Below are 13,566 nucleotides of genomic sequence, written 5' to 3' on the forward strand. Positions count from 1 at the left end.
ATCCTCTTATGACTACATGTATCATTTTGTTTTGTTTCTCTCCCCTTTCTTTTGCAAAAGGAGGGTCAATGAAGATGCTGAAAATGACAGCTTGCTGACGGACACGGTGAAATAACGGCTTATTAAACAAATGATGCATGAGCATTTCGGAATATAAATGGTGACCACCGGGAGCCAATGCAAGAATAGGTCTGAGTAAATAAAGATAATTTCCTTTCCTTTGAAAGGGCGACTAGAATGACAGCTTTACAGCAAATCTTTCACAATTGCCTTATCAAACAAGATGAGACAAAGTGAATCAGATGATAACTTAGTTCGCCGGATTCCAAGACGATAGAATAATTATACTCAAAGTATGGTCCTGAATGGATTGACAACAATTTAGAAGGCGTCTCTACTTGCCCATGTCCTGTCCAACATTTGGATCTATGATTTGGATGAAGGTATAACAAGTTAAAGGAGCTCTAGTGGCAATGTGGTTAAGCACTTGGATGCCAAGAGAAAGGCTGGTAGTTCAAATTCAAAAGCCACTTCTAGGGAGAAATATGTGTCAGTTTGCTTCTGTAGAGATTACAATCTTGGATATCCTATAGGGAAGTTCTACTCTGTCATATAGAGTAACTATCACTAGCAATCAACTTAACAGCAATAGTTTTAGGTTTATAACCAGTTTACCTATTACAATTGTAGGTAAGACAACACTAGATAGTATACAAGAGAGTTTCAACATTTTTGTAGAAAAATGTAACTAAAAACTCACTGCTCACTTTCTCTTTCTCTCTCACTCTCGCTCTCTGTCTCTCTCTCTCTCTCTGTCTCCTGATCCCTGGAGCTCCATGAGCAACAGGAATTCGTGCATACATGGCTAAGTCTAAGAACAATACCATACACGTCCAATCCCAAAATTAATACAGAAATTGCATCAAAAATATGAATATCTTAAGGAACCCAAGGTTCCTGAGTAATATACACTTTACCAGGGAGCACAACAAGAGGGGTCTGAAGAAAATGCGGGCCAACAACACCAAGGACATGGTTACTTGTGCCAAGACTATCAAGGCTCTTGCCCAAAGAAGCCAATCCTAAGAACCCAATTGGCATCAACTGCGAGTTCAGTCAATTGGCCTACATTGTCCATCCCAATATGGCAAGCCCACTCGGGCACATATAGCCAAAGGTCTGGGGTTCTGTCAAACAAAGTCCAAAGGCAAGGCTCAAACTAAGGCTGATACTCCAGTCAAGGCCTCAACTCAAGCTTACGGATCTGTCCAGGCTCCCCCAAAGGCTCCAAAGTATAGTTCTCCATGTGAGGCTAGAGGGACTGGATGATCCCTGGGCTACCATCTGACTGTAGCTGGTGTCCTCTTGTGTTTCTTGTACAAATAAACCGAAGGCAAGCACTCATTCATCCATGACAAGGAATTTGGAGGACAGCTACCTGGCCAATGGACTGGAAGCTCCATATTTGTACCCATTCCAAAGAAAGTTTACTCAACAGAATGGTCAAAATACAGAACAATATCAATGGCATCAGACACACATAAACTTTTACTTAAGATCATCCAAGAATGGTTTTAGCAGCACATAAACTACCAGAAATTGAGACCGGATTCAGATGAGGACACGGAAAAAAGGATATCATTGCTGATGTCTGATGCATCTTGAATAGAAGCAGAAATAACAGAAAGATGTTTACTTGTGCTTGAATGATCATGCATAGGTATTAGACTGTGAGGACCATACTGAACTTTGGATAATCTTGAGAAGAATGGGAATTCCAGAACAATTATATTGTGCTCATTTGGAACATGTACATGGGTCAAGAGGCAGATGTAAGAACAAGACAAGGGAATGCTGCACGATTAAAATCAAGAACGGTATGTGCTATGGGGGTATGGGAGAAGGAGGGAGAGGGGAAATGAGGAGCTGATGTCAGGAGCTCAAGTAGAAAGAAAATGTTTTGAAAAAGATGATGACAACATATGTAAAGATATGTTTGACAAAATGGATATAAGTATGGATAAAAATGAGCTGAGCTGAAAAAATAATTGTCACCACCATTTACTGAATACATTTTTATAATTACTGTGTGTACCTAAGCCCACTGCCCACTGCCATTGAGTCAATTCAACTCACAGTGAACGTATTGCAGGGTTTCTGAGTCTGTAAATTTTTATGGGAGCAGACAGCCTCATCTTTCTTCTGCACAGCGGTTTGTGGGTTTGAATCACTGACCTTATGGTAAATAGCCCAATACTTACCATAGCACAACCACAGGCTGTACATAAGCTGTATTGTTGAAACCTTAAGGCTATAAAAAGTGAGCTTGGAATAGGTTTTAAGTAGGGTGCCAAAGTTACACAGCTAGTAAGTGGCACTTAAAGTGTTAAACACAAATTGATCTGCTTATTAAAGTTCATGTTTTTGTTATTATATAGCACAGCTGGCTATTAATCAACATTGTGTTAACAAATTAGACTACAATAGGATTCTCATTAAGAGAGAACAGAATTGAGCATAGATTGGAAGCTCTGGGAATCAAAAAGAATCGAATCACATGGATTAAAGCCGTGAGGATGATGTTCCTGAGTAGAGCAGCCAGTCCACAGAGAGAACAACATGGCTGGCCCCACTATGAGAAATGATGCCCTTCAGTGACTAAGGGCGATACAGGGGACAGCACCGGAGACACAGTGTGGGAATGGCACCTGACCTGATCCCACCACACCGAGGCAAAGCACTGGGAGAGTGCAGTGGAACAGCAAGGGAATGGAGTGGCAAGGTCCCCAGGGACTGCTGAAAGTGGACTTTGGGGCCTAGGGCGTGGTGCCCCAACAGACTGGACTGGAAAACACTCCTAAGGGCCAACAAACGATCCTTGAAACAAGCTTTTCTTTCGTGAAGTGTTTTGTTTTGTTCTTTGTCAGTGGTTTGTTTTTGTTGTTTTGTTGACTGGTTGTATATTGTTGCTTTGTTTTCCTCTGTCTTGTTTTCGTGCATGTTCATGTCTCCACAGGTCTGTCTGAATAGGACAGGCTGGATGAACTATCTGGAGGAAAAACAATGGGACCGACAGTTCCAGGGTGACTTGGGGTGGGGGGGGGGAGGTAGGGGGTAAGGAAGTGGTGTTAACCAACACAGGGACAAGGGAACAACAAGGGACCCAAAATGGTAGTGAGGGGGGAATGGCAGGCTTGGTAGGGAATGATCAAGGGTAAGGTTGCATAGAGAAGAGGTATAGCTGTAGCCCATGTGGGGAGGGAGCATGGTAGTGGGGCAGGAGGAAAGTCAAGGGAGATGGAGGAAAGAGCTAGGAGTCAAGGGGCATTTATGGAGGTCTAGACAAATGCATGTACATGCAAATAAATATATGAGGATGGGGAAATAGATCTATGTGTCTATATTTATAGGTTTAGTATTAAGGTGGTGGAAGGACCTTGGGCCTCTACTCAAGCACTCCTTCAATGCATGAAGACTTTCTTTTATTAAATTGGCACTCTACGATGTTTACCCTCCCGACACAACCGCTGATGCCAAAGCAGGTGAACATGTAAATGAGGTCAAGAAAGCTGATGGTGCCCGGCTATCAAAAGAGATAGTGTCTGGGGTCTTAAAGGCTTGAAGATAAACAAGCGGCCATCTAGCTCAGAAGCAACAAAGCCCACATGGAAGAACACACCAGCCTGTGTAGTTGCGTGATCCCGAAGGGATCAGTTATCAGGCATCAAAGAACACAAAATCATATCATTGACTGCACACCTCCATGATAGGATCGCCGAAGACAAACGGGTGCATAAGCAAATGTGGCGAAGAAAGCTGATGGTGTCCGGCTATCGAAAGAGATAGTGTCTGGGGTCTTAAAGGCTTGAAGGTGAACAAGCGGCCATCTAGCTCAGAAGCAATAAAGCCCACATAGAAGAAGCACACCAGCCGGTGCGATCGCAAGGTGCCAAAGGGACCAGGTATAAGGCATCATGCAAAAAAAGAGAAAAATATATATATTTTTATATATATATATATATATATACCATAGTGAATGAAGGGGGAAGTGCAGAGTGGAGACCCAAGGCCCATTTTTCGGCCACTGGAAAGCCCCTCATAGAGGGGTTTAGGAGAGGAGATGGGTCAGTCAGGGTGCGATGTAGTAACGATGAAGAACACAGATTTCCCCCAGATCCTGGATGCTTCCTCCCCCCAACTACCATGATCCGAATTCTACCTTGCAGGACTGGATAGGACAGAGGTTGTACACAGGGAATCCAGGGTGGATGATACCTTCAGGTCCAGGGGTGTGAGGGGTGATGCTGGGAGAGTGGAGGGTGAGTGGGTTGGAAAGGGGGAACTGATTACAAGGATCCACATGTGACCTCCTCCCTGGGAGATGGACGGCAGAGAAGGGGGGGAAGGGAGACTCCAGATAGGGCAAGATATGACAAAATAACAATCTATAAGTTATCAAGGGCTCATGAGGGAGGGGGCAACGGGAAGGGAGGGGGGAAAAAGAGGACCTGATGCAAAGGGCTTAAGTGGAGAGCAAATGCTTTGAAAATGATTAGGGCAAAGAATGTATGGATGTGCTTTATACAATTGATGTATGTATATGTATGGATTGTGATAAGAGTTGTATGAGCCCCTAATAAAATATTTAAAAAAAGAGAGAGAGAGAGAAGGAAAAAAAAAGAAAATGATTACGGCAAAGAATGTACAGATGTGATTTATACAATTGATATATGTATAAGTATGGAATTGTGATAAGAGTTGTATGAGCCCCTAATAAATTGTTTTAAAAAATAAAGCAAGCAGACTATGGCTCTCCTGGAGGAATTGAGTGGCATTAATATGACATTTCAAACTAACACTGCGACTATTATACTATGATTATTCTGAGCTAGAACGTAGTGAATCTCACTACTTCCTAGCTTTGGAATATTTATCCGTTATATGAGGGGAGAAATAGGAACCATAGCCCCCAAATTAAGAAAATAGAAATATGGGATGCAAAGTAAGACAAAACAACTATTCGAGTGAGGGACCACAGAGAAAATATTAGAGAAAATATGACATCTTAAAATAACTTGTGCTAAAAACCTAAGGAGTTTTGTTTGCAATTTCAATATGAGTCAGCAGTATGGAGTGGCTTATAAAAAATATTTTACCTAGGCTGTATTAATAGTTTGTGTACTGTGTGGTGGCTTGTGTGGCTTGTGATGCTGGAAGTTATTTTACTGTTATTTCGAATGCCAACTGGGTCATCCAAAGTGAATAGGTTTCAGTGGAGCTTCCAACCTAAGAACAGACAATGGTTTCCTATTTCAGAGAAGGGAGTTGCTGAAAACTTTATGCATAGCTTCAGAGCATTATCAAATAATGAAAGCCTAAATAAATGAGGCAGATCACTGCCAGAGAAATTGCTGGAGGATGGGCTTCTCAGCTCCAAGGACACTGGCAATGTGGCTGAAAAGGAGCTAATTACTTGGAGGGAAGCTGACCATGGTGACATGAGCTGGATAAAGCCTGTGGGAGAGGAGCCTTTGGGATCTTCACTTACTGATGGGCACATTTCAAAGTAAGGAGAAACAGCTGCAAAATTCTTCAAATGATCTGAATTTTTGAAAATGCCTAATATGAATCGAGGAAAAATGAAAAGGAATGCATGAAGATGCATTAGTGAACTGAAATGGACAGGCATTGGCCATTTTGAATCAGAAAATCATAAGATTTACTATGCTGGAAATAACAGAATCAAGAGGAATGGAATGACATTCATTATCAGAAGGATCTAGCTAAATCCATCATGAAGTATGATGTTATTGGTGATCAGATTATATCTAAGCATCTTGAAGGAAATACAATCAATACAACTATTATTATCTAAATTTATGCACCAACTTCAAAAGCTAGTGAAGGAGAAATTGAAGAATCCTACAAACCACTCCAGTTGGAAATTGATTAAATATGCAATCAATATGCATTAATAGTTATTGGTGATTGGAATGCAAATTTTGGAAGCAAAGAGGAAGACACAGTAGTTAGAAAACATGGACTTAGTGACAGAATTGAAGCTGGAGAGCACATGATAGAATTTTGCTAAAACAATGACTTCTTCATAGCAAATACCTTTTTGAAACAACAGAAGGACTTGCCCAGAGGAATACACAGAAAACCAATTGACTACATGTGTGTGAAAACGTGATGGAGATGGTCAATATCAGCAGGTAAAAGTAGATCAGAACCTGACTGTGGAACAGACCATCAGTTGTTCATATGTAAGTCCTGGATAAAGCTGAAGAAAATTAAAACAAATCCACCAGAGTCAAAGCACTACCTTGAGTCTGTCTCACCTTACTTTCACGAATATCACAAGAAAAGATTTGGCACACTGAACACTAATGAGAGAAGACCTAATGAGATGTGGAAGGATATTAAGACCATCATTAATGAAGAAAGTAAAATATCATTTATAAAGACATGAAAGAAGGAAAAGATCAAAGAAGGCATCAGAAGAGACTCTGAAACTCGTTCTCAAGCATAGAATAGCTAAAGCAATTGGAAGAAAGGTTGAAGTCAAGGAGCTGAGCTGAATAGAAAATCTCAAAAGGCAGCGTGAAAAGACAAGGTAAAATGTGCAAGAATCAAGAATTAGACACCAAAAAAAGGAAGTACATGCTCGGCATATCTGAAACTGAAAGAACTCAAGAAAAAATTCAAGCCTTGAGCTGAAACATGGAAAGAATTTATAGATAAAATATTGAATGATGCAGTAACCACCAAGAGAAGATGGAAACAATTCACAGAGTCACTGTACAAAAAAGAACATGTCGACATTCCACCATTACAGGAGGTAGCATATGAGGGGATAAAAAAAAAACCCAAAACTGGAAAAAGCTATGCTGGGAGGAGCTTTCATATTATGAACTTTCCTTGCTAGGCAAGCATCCAGTAACTCATTGTGAGTTAGTGCAACCAGTGGCATCAGCTGGGAAGGTTCTCTCTGGTCCCAGTGAATGTTTTTTGGTAACAGCAGTTTTCCTTGAATCATATTTTTGGTGATGGTTGCTTTAAGAGAACAGCATTTGGCTGTGAAATGGTTTTTTTCTGCTTGGGAAAATGCCACAGAAACTGTTGCGATGTTGAACACAGCTTAGAAGGACAGCACTATTGGAAAAACTCAAGTGTACGAGTAGTTTTCTTGTCTCACAAAGGGTGAAATGTCAATTAATGACAAACCTCATTCTGGATGTCCATCAACTTCCCAAACGGGCAAAAATGTCGATGTGTAGGGTATTTGTACGTCATTCAAATAAGTTAGACTGTTATTCAAGGTTTCTATTTAGAAGTTCTGAAAAGATAGTATAACAATGTGCAACAAAAAAAGGCCTGATTTGTGGCAGACGAGACACTGGTTTTGCCATCACGGCAATGCACCTGCTCACATAGTCACCTCAGGGCATGAGTTTCTGGCAAAAAACAGCATGCTTCTTTTGGCCCTTCACACCTTACTCACGTGACCTTGTTCCATGGAACTTCTTTCTGTTTCCGTGAATGAAGAGGGACATGAAAGGACAGCGATTTGATGACATAGAAGTGGTTATGAAACACACTAGGAATGTGCTGTTAGCCATGCAAACAGATGAGTTTGAAAAATGTTTCCAAGAATGGAATTTCAGATTCGACAAATGTATTAAGTGTAATGGAGATTACTTTGAAGGTGATAAGGTTGTTTGTAAAATAAAAGAAAAACCCACACACAAATTAAATACATAGCATTGGGTGGGAAGTCCAGTTTTGGGGGGCACCCAATTGTATGAGCAGAAACTGATGGTGCCAAAGGAAGAATTTAGACCTCCACTGATCATATTAGCCAAAAACAAGGCTCCAGGAATTAATGTAACACCCATTGAAATGTTTCAGAAAAATGAAGAAGCATTGGAAGCACCCACTCATTTATGCCAGGAAATTTGGAAGAAAGCTACTTGGCCTATTGATGAGAAGAGACCATATATGTGCCCATTTCAAAGGCAGATGACCTAAAAGAATGCTCCAACTAAAGAAATATGTCATTGATATGGCACATTTGTAAAATTTACTTTTAAGAGCATCCAACAATGGTTTCAGAAGCACATTGACAGGGAACTACCAGAAGGCCAGGCCATTTTCAAAAGAGGATGTGGAAAAAAGGCTATCATTGCTGATGTCAGATGGATCTTGGCTCAGAGAAGAGAATATCAGACAGATGTTTACTGTATTTCATTGACTATGCAAAGGCATTTGCCTGTGTGGACCATAGTAAACTGTGGATAACCTTGAGAAAATTGGGAATTCCAGAACATTTTATTGTGAAAACAGAACAAGGGGATACTGCATGGTTTAAACTCAGGAAAGGTGTGTTTCACGGTTGTATTCTCTCATCACACTTGTTCCGTCTGTATGCTCAGCAAATAATCAGATAAGCTGGAGTATATGAAGAAGAATGGGGCATCAGGATTAAAGGAAGGTTTATTAACAACCTGCCACATGCAGATGGTACAGCTTTGCTTGCTGAAAGTCAGGAAGAATTGAAGCACTTGCTGATGAAGATCAAGGATTGTTACCTTGAGTATGGAATACAATGCAACGTAATAAAGTCCAAAATCCTCACAACTGTACTAATGGATAACATTATGTTAAATGGATAAAAGGCATTAGTCTCCCTTGGATCCACCATAGATGCTCATGGAAGCAGCATTCAAGAAATCAAATGATGGTTTGTTTTAGGTATATTGCTCCACGGGGCCTTTTTAGAGTATGCAAGAGCAAAGATGTTTCTCTGAGGACACAGGTGTGCCTGACCCAAGCCATAGTATTCTCCATTGCATTATATGCATGTAAAAGTTGGAATGTCTTCTAAGGAAGACTATAAAAGAATAGATGCATTTTAATTTGGGTGAAGGAGACTATTGAAAGTACCATGGATTGCTAAAAAGATAGACCTATCTGTATTGGAAGAAGTAAGGCCAGACTGTTCCGTAGAGGCAAGGATGACCAGACTTCATCTTACATACTTTACATATGGACAGTAGAGGCCACTCCCTGGAGAAGGACATGATTGGTAAAGTGAAAGGTAATGAAAAATATGAAGGGCTTCAATGAGATGGGTTGGTACAGTGGCCCCAACAATAAGCTCAAGCATAGGAAGAACTGTAAGAATGGCACAGGACGGTGCAATGCTTCCTTCTGTTGTGCATAGAGTCACTATGGGTCGGAGTCAACTCAATGGCAGCTAACAAAAACAACATTAATAGAAGTAGATCTCAGCACCTGACAAGTAACATCCACACTTTCACTTTGGCTTCAGTGTTTTGCCATGATGGGCAGATAATAAGAGCAACGTCTTACATTACTAGAAAAAAGTGACTGGTCTAAAGTGTTTCGAAAACGTGTCCTGTAGAGAATTTGCTTAGAGAGGAGGCAATTTAGGGGTATGCGTGCTGTAGTCAAATGTTTGAGGACTATCATGTCATAAAGATTATACTTAGCATGATTTGTTTTGGAGTGCACAGTTAGAGCCAAAGAGGAGGCTTATAGTTCGGTATAAGAAAGGAATTTCTAATAAATTGAGTGGTCCAAAAATGGAGTGATATTTTTAGTTGCCTATGAGTAAGCTCTGATTTTATAGTGATCCTATGTACAAACACACATCCCTTATCCCTGTACTTTCTTTACAGTCATTGGTATGCTTGAGTCCATTGTGTTCAGGTGCTGGTAGATTTTATGGAGGGTTTTCCCTCACCTTCCTAGGCCTTCCACTTTAACAAATATGTCCTTCTCTAGCAAATGGCTCCTTCTGATTATAGGTCAAATGTGAGTTGAAATCTTGGTCAATATTCTGTAATTCTTCAGCCTTTCTTTGGCTAATTTTCTAAAGTAGATGGTCAGATAATTCCTCCTAGCGTATTTTAGGATAGGATACATGCTCTACTACATCCTGTCCATTACAAGTGACTTTCCTGTTATCAAAATACTGTATTAGACAATATGAAGTCAGAAATACAAATAAATACCCGTGTTCAAATCCCGACACTATCATGTCTTTATTCTGTGACCTTGGGTTAGTTGCTTCACTTTTAGAGGGTTTTCGTAACTGCAAAATGGAAATAATACCTTTGTACCACCACTTGTCTATCGGTTTGCCACAGCAAGAGGCAACATGTACATCACTGCAGTGTGACATGCTGAGAGAAAGGTTGTGGGATAAACATAGTAGGTAACTGAGTATTTCACAAGTGTGTACCACTATGGTCCTCTATGAGCACATATTCTTTACAAGAACCCCATGATATCCAATGAGAAGGGGAGCCTTTACATTGTCAAGCGGTGATATTAATATCATTTTGAAAATATAAGCATGAATACGCTGGTTTCTCTGCAAATCGTATAAATCTTTCGCCTCTTACTAAAGATTTCCGTGGAGAGGAACAAGTAAGAGTTTGCAACTAATTTTTTGAGGTCCTACTCTGTAGGACTGGTAATGGTTTTAAGAATAGACTGATAACATAAAATGTAAAAAAAGAAAGAAAATATAAGCATGAGGTAGATGAATGTCAGTTAGGAATGTGTTATATGTAATTTTGTATTTAGGCGACGGTGTGTGAATGAAGGAAAGTTGAATTAGATGACTGTGAGATCCTAACCAATCTTCGACTCAATAATTATTCTACTTACTTGTCATTAACATTAAAACATTAAACACTGTAACCTAATAATCCAAATATAGCATTATGAGCATTTTATAATATGTTACAAATGTGCACATATGGATATTATATGCATATATAATACTATAAGTATACGCATGCATGCTGATATTTAAATTTTATACACGTCACTGTTTAAGAAGAAAGATAGGCAGACATTCTGGATATGTGAAAGCTTTGCATGATTTGCAATCCTACCAACACTCATTCTCTGTTAATTAAGCCAATGAAACAAAGTAGGATATGGCAGCTGCTACATTGATGGTGAGCAAAAATTGAGCATACACGACCTGTTCAAAAACAATGAGAAAAATTTAGGAAGTATGTATTTGAAGGGAATTTTACCTCTAGCTAAATTACAGGATGGTTCTTCTACTCTGTCTTTTGTGTCACAGATAATCAACACAGAAAGTTGACATGGGTGCTATGCCTTTGGAGTTTGTCACGCTCCTCTACAGTCTCTATAATAACCCATGGATCCATTACTTGATTCTGTGTTCATCACAAAGATATAAGTTTACTATGCCATTTAATTATTGAAAGAACCTTACAAGGATATTGTTGTTAGAATGCCATGGAGTCAGTTTCAACCCATAACGACCATATGCACGACAGAAGGAAACATTCTCTGCTCCTGTGCCATCCTCACAACTGTTCCTATGCTTGAGGGCCTTCCTTACTCTGCAGTCTAATATTTACTGCTGTATAAGTAGTGATTCATTCTCGCCTTTCTTCCCTCATTAGTGCAGGGGATTCAATTTTAGGAATTGTCTTGTGCTGAAATACCAATGACACAGCTTCTAGCATCACAGCAACACAAGTCATCACAGTGTGGCAAACCGATAGACAAGTGGTGGTACAAAGGTATTATTTCCATTTTGCAGTTACGAAAACCCTCTAAAAGTGAAGCAACTAACCCAAGGTCACAGAATAAAGACATAACAGTGTTGGGATTTGAACACAGGTATTTATTTGTATTTCTGACTTCATATTGTCTAACCCCAAGTATACTGCCATTGAGTTGATTCTGGTTCATAGAGACTTCTTAGGACGGATCAAACTGCCTGATAGGTTTTCCATGGTCATAATCTTTATGAAAGGAAATTGCCACACATTTCTCTCATGTAGCAGCTGGTTGATTTAAACTGCCACCCTTTTAGCTAGAAGCCATGCACTGAACCACTAGCTACCACTAGTCCAGTCATAATATCTATTTTGAAAAAAAACAAAACATGAGGGACCAACAAGTGATCTAAAATTGATGGCAAGGAGAGTGTAGGAGGCCTGGTAGGGTTTGATCAAGGGCAATGTAACCAAAAAGGAATTACTGAAACCCAAATGAAGGTTCAACATGACAGTGGGACAAGAGGAAAGTAAAAGGAAATAGAGGAAAGAACTAGGAGACAAATAGATCTATGTACCTATATTTATACATTTAGAATTAAGGTAGCAGATGGACATTGGGACTCTACTCAAGTACTCTCTCAACGCCTATAACCCCTTCCCAGGGTGATGAACAACACAAAAGTAGGTGAAGGGAACATTGATCAGTGTAAGACATGAAAAATAATAATAATTTATAAATTATCAAGGGTTCATAAAAGAGGGAGGGTCAGGGAGGGAGGGGAAAAATGAGAAGCTGATACCAAGGGCTCAAGTAGAAAGAAAATGTTCTGAAAATGATGTTGGCAACAAATGTACAAATGTTCTTGACACAATGGATGGATGGATGGATGGATGGATGGATGGATGGATGGATGGATGGATGGATGGATGGATGGATGGATTGTGATAAGAGTTGTAAGAGCCCCCAATGAAATGATTAAAAAAAGAAAATACAAAATATGGCACAAGTTGTGATGGCTGTCATGGATAAAAACTGAAACATTCAACATCCAGAGTCACATGGTTCAGATCTTGGGGGAGAAAATTTATACTCTGACAAAAGGTTTGTGGCCTCTTCTATAGGATCAGAAGGATATGTTTGAAGAACTACTGGAGGAAGGAGGCACAGGATAAGATGCTCCTCAATTTTACACAATCTAGATTCACTTTTGGGAAGCTATATAACAGGAAGAAAGATATCCTTCTATGGGAGGAACTTCCTATCTACAGGTTTCTTTATTGAAAAGTCTCAAGGCAATGCAGTGCATACCCTGACCAATCTAAAATTTACTGCTGCATAGGTAGTTATTCTTTTGATAATGATTCATGCTCACCTTCTCTCTTTCATTAGTACAGATGATTAAAGTTCAGGGAAACTCCTGAATTCAACTGGTTTTTATATAAGGACAAGAGATAGCAATGAAGTACGGAAGGGCACCAGAAATGATTTTGGTGGCCTGCTCAAACTTTAAGGTTTTGGTCAGAAACAGTCCTTTGTTCCACACAGCCTGTGATAAATCATAACCCTGATTCAGACATATACATATTCTACGTTCTCACTTCTGAGAAAGCATCTGGGGTGTGAAGAGAAATTGCTGCTGTGACAATTCAAGCAATTGGTGAAAAGCCAGTGTATTTCCCAGCTTACACATGTCTCAAGCTTCCCATTAATGACAGTCAAAGGGCCAGCCAGTGAACAGTGTCTGTACTCACCCTCTTTCCCATCCAGATGGAAATAATTATACACTAATGATCTTGAGCTACATCGATACCCATGCCTACCTTCATTTGCCTGTAGACACATGTATAACCACCTCACTGTCCTTCAGTGTCTCACAGCCTCATCTTTCTTTATATGGAGACTTTGCCTTTTTGCCTTGTGTTATGCTTTCGTTAGGTGACCTCCTTGATTTAGGTTACAGTGTCTATCAAATGCCAGACTTCTTCC

General features: G+C 39.9%; 1 protein-coding gene and 1 non-coding gene across 4 annotated transcripts in view; one reads left to right on the forward strand and one right to left on the reverse strand.

Annotated features, from left to right (window-relative positions):
- ENOX2 (ecto-NOX disulfide-thiol exchanger 2) overlaps positions 1–13,566 on the reverse strand; it is a 347,998-nt gene that overhangs the window by 141,415 nt on the left and 193,017 nt on the right. The gene's annotated exons all lie outside the window — the stretch shown is intronic.
- LOC142435187 (U5 spliceosomal RNA) lies at positions 10,389–10,503 on the forward strand. Its single transcript, XR_012781292.1, has one exon. It is a non-coding gene; the product is annotated as a U5 spliceosomal RNA (small nuclear RNA).

This window comes from Tenrec ecaudatus, chromosome X, assembly GCF_050624435.1.
Source record: "Tenrec ecaudatus isolate mTenEca1 chromosome X, mTenEca1.hap1, whole genome shotgun sequence".
Classification (NCBI taxonomy): Eukaryota; Metazoa; Chordata; class Mammalia; order Afrosoricida; family Tenrecidae; genus Tenrec; species Tenrec ecaudatus.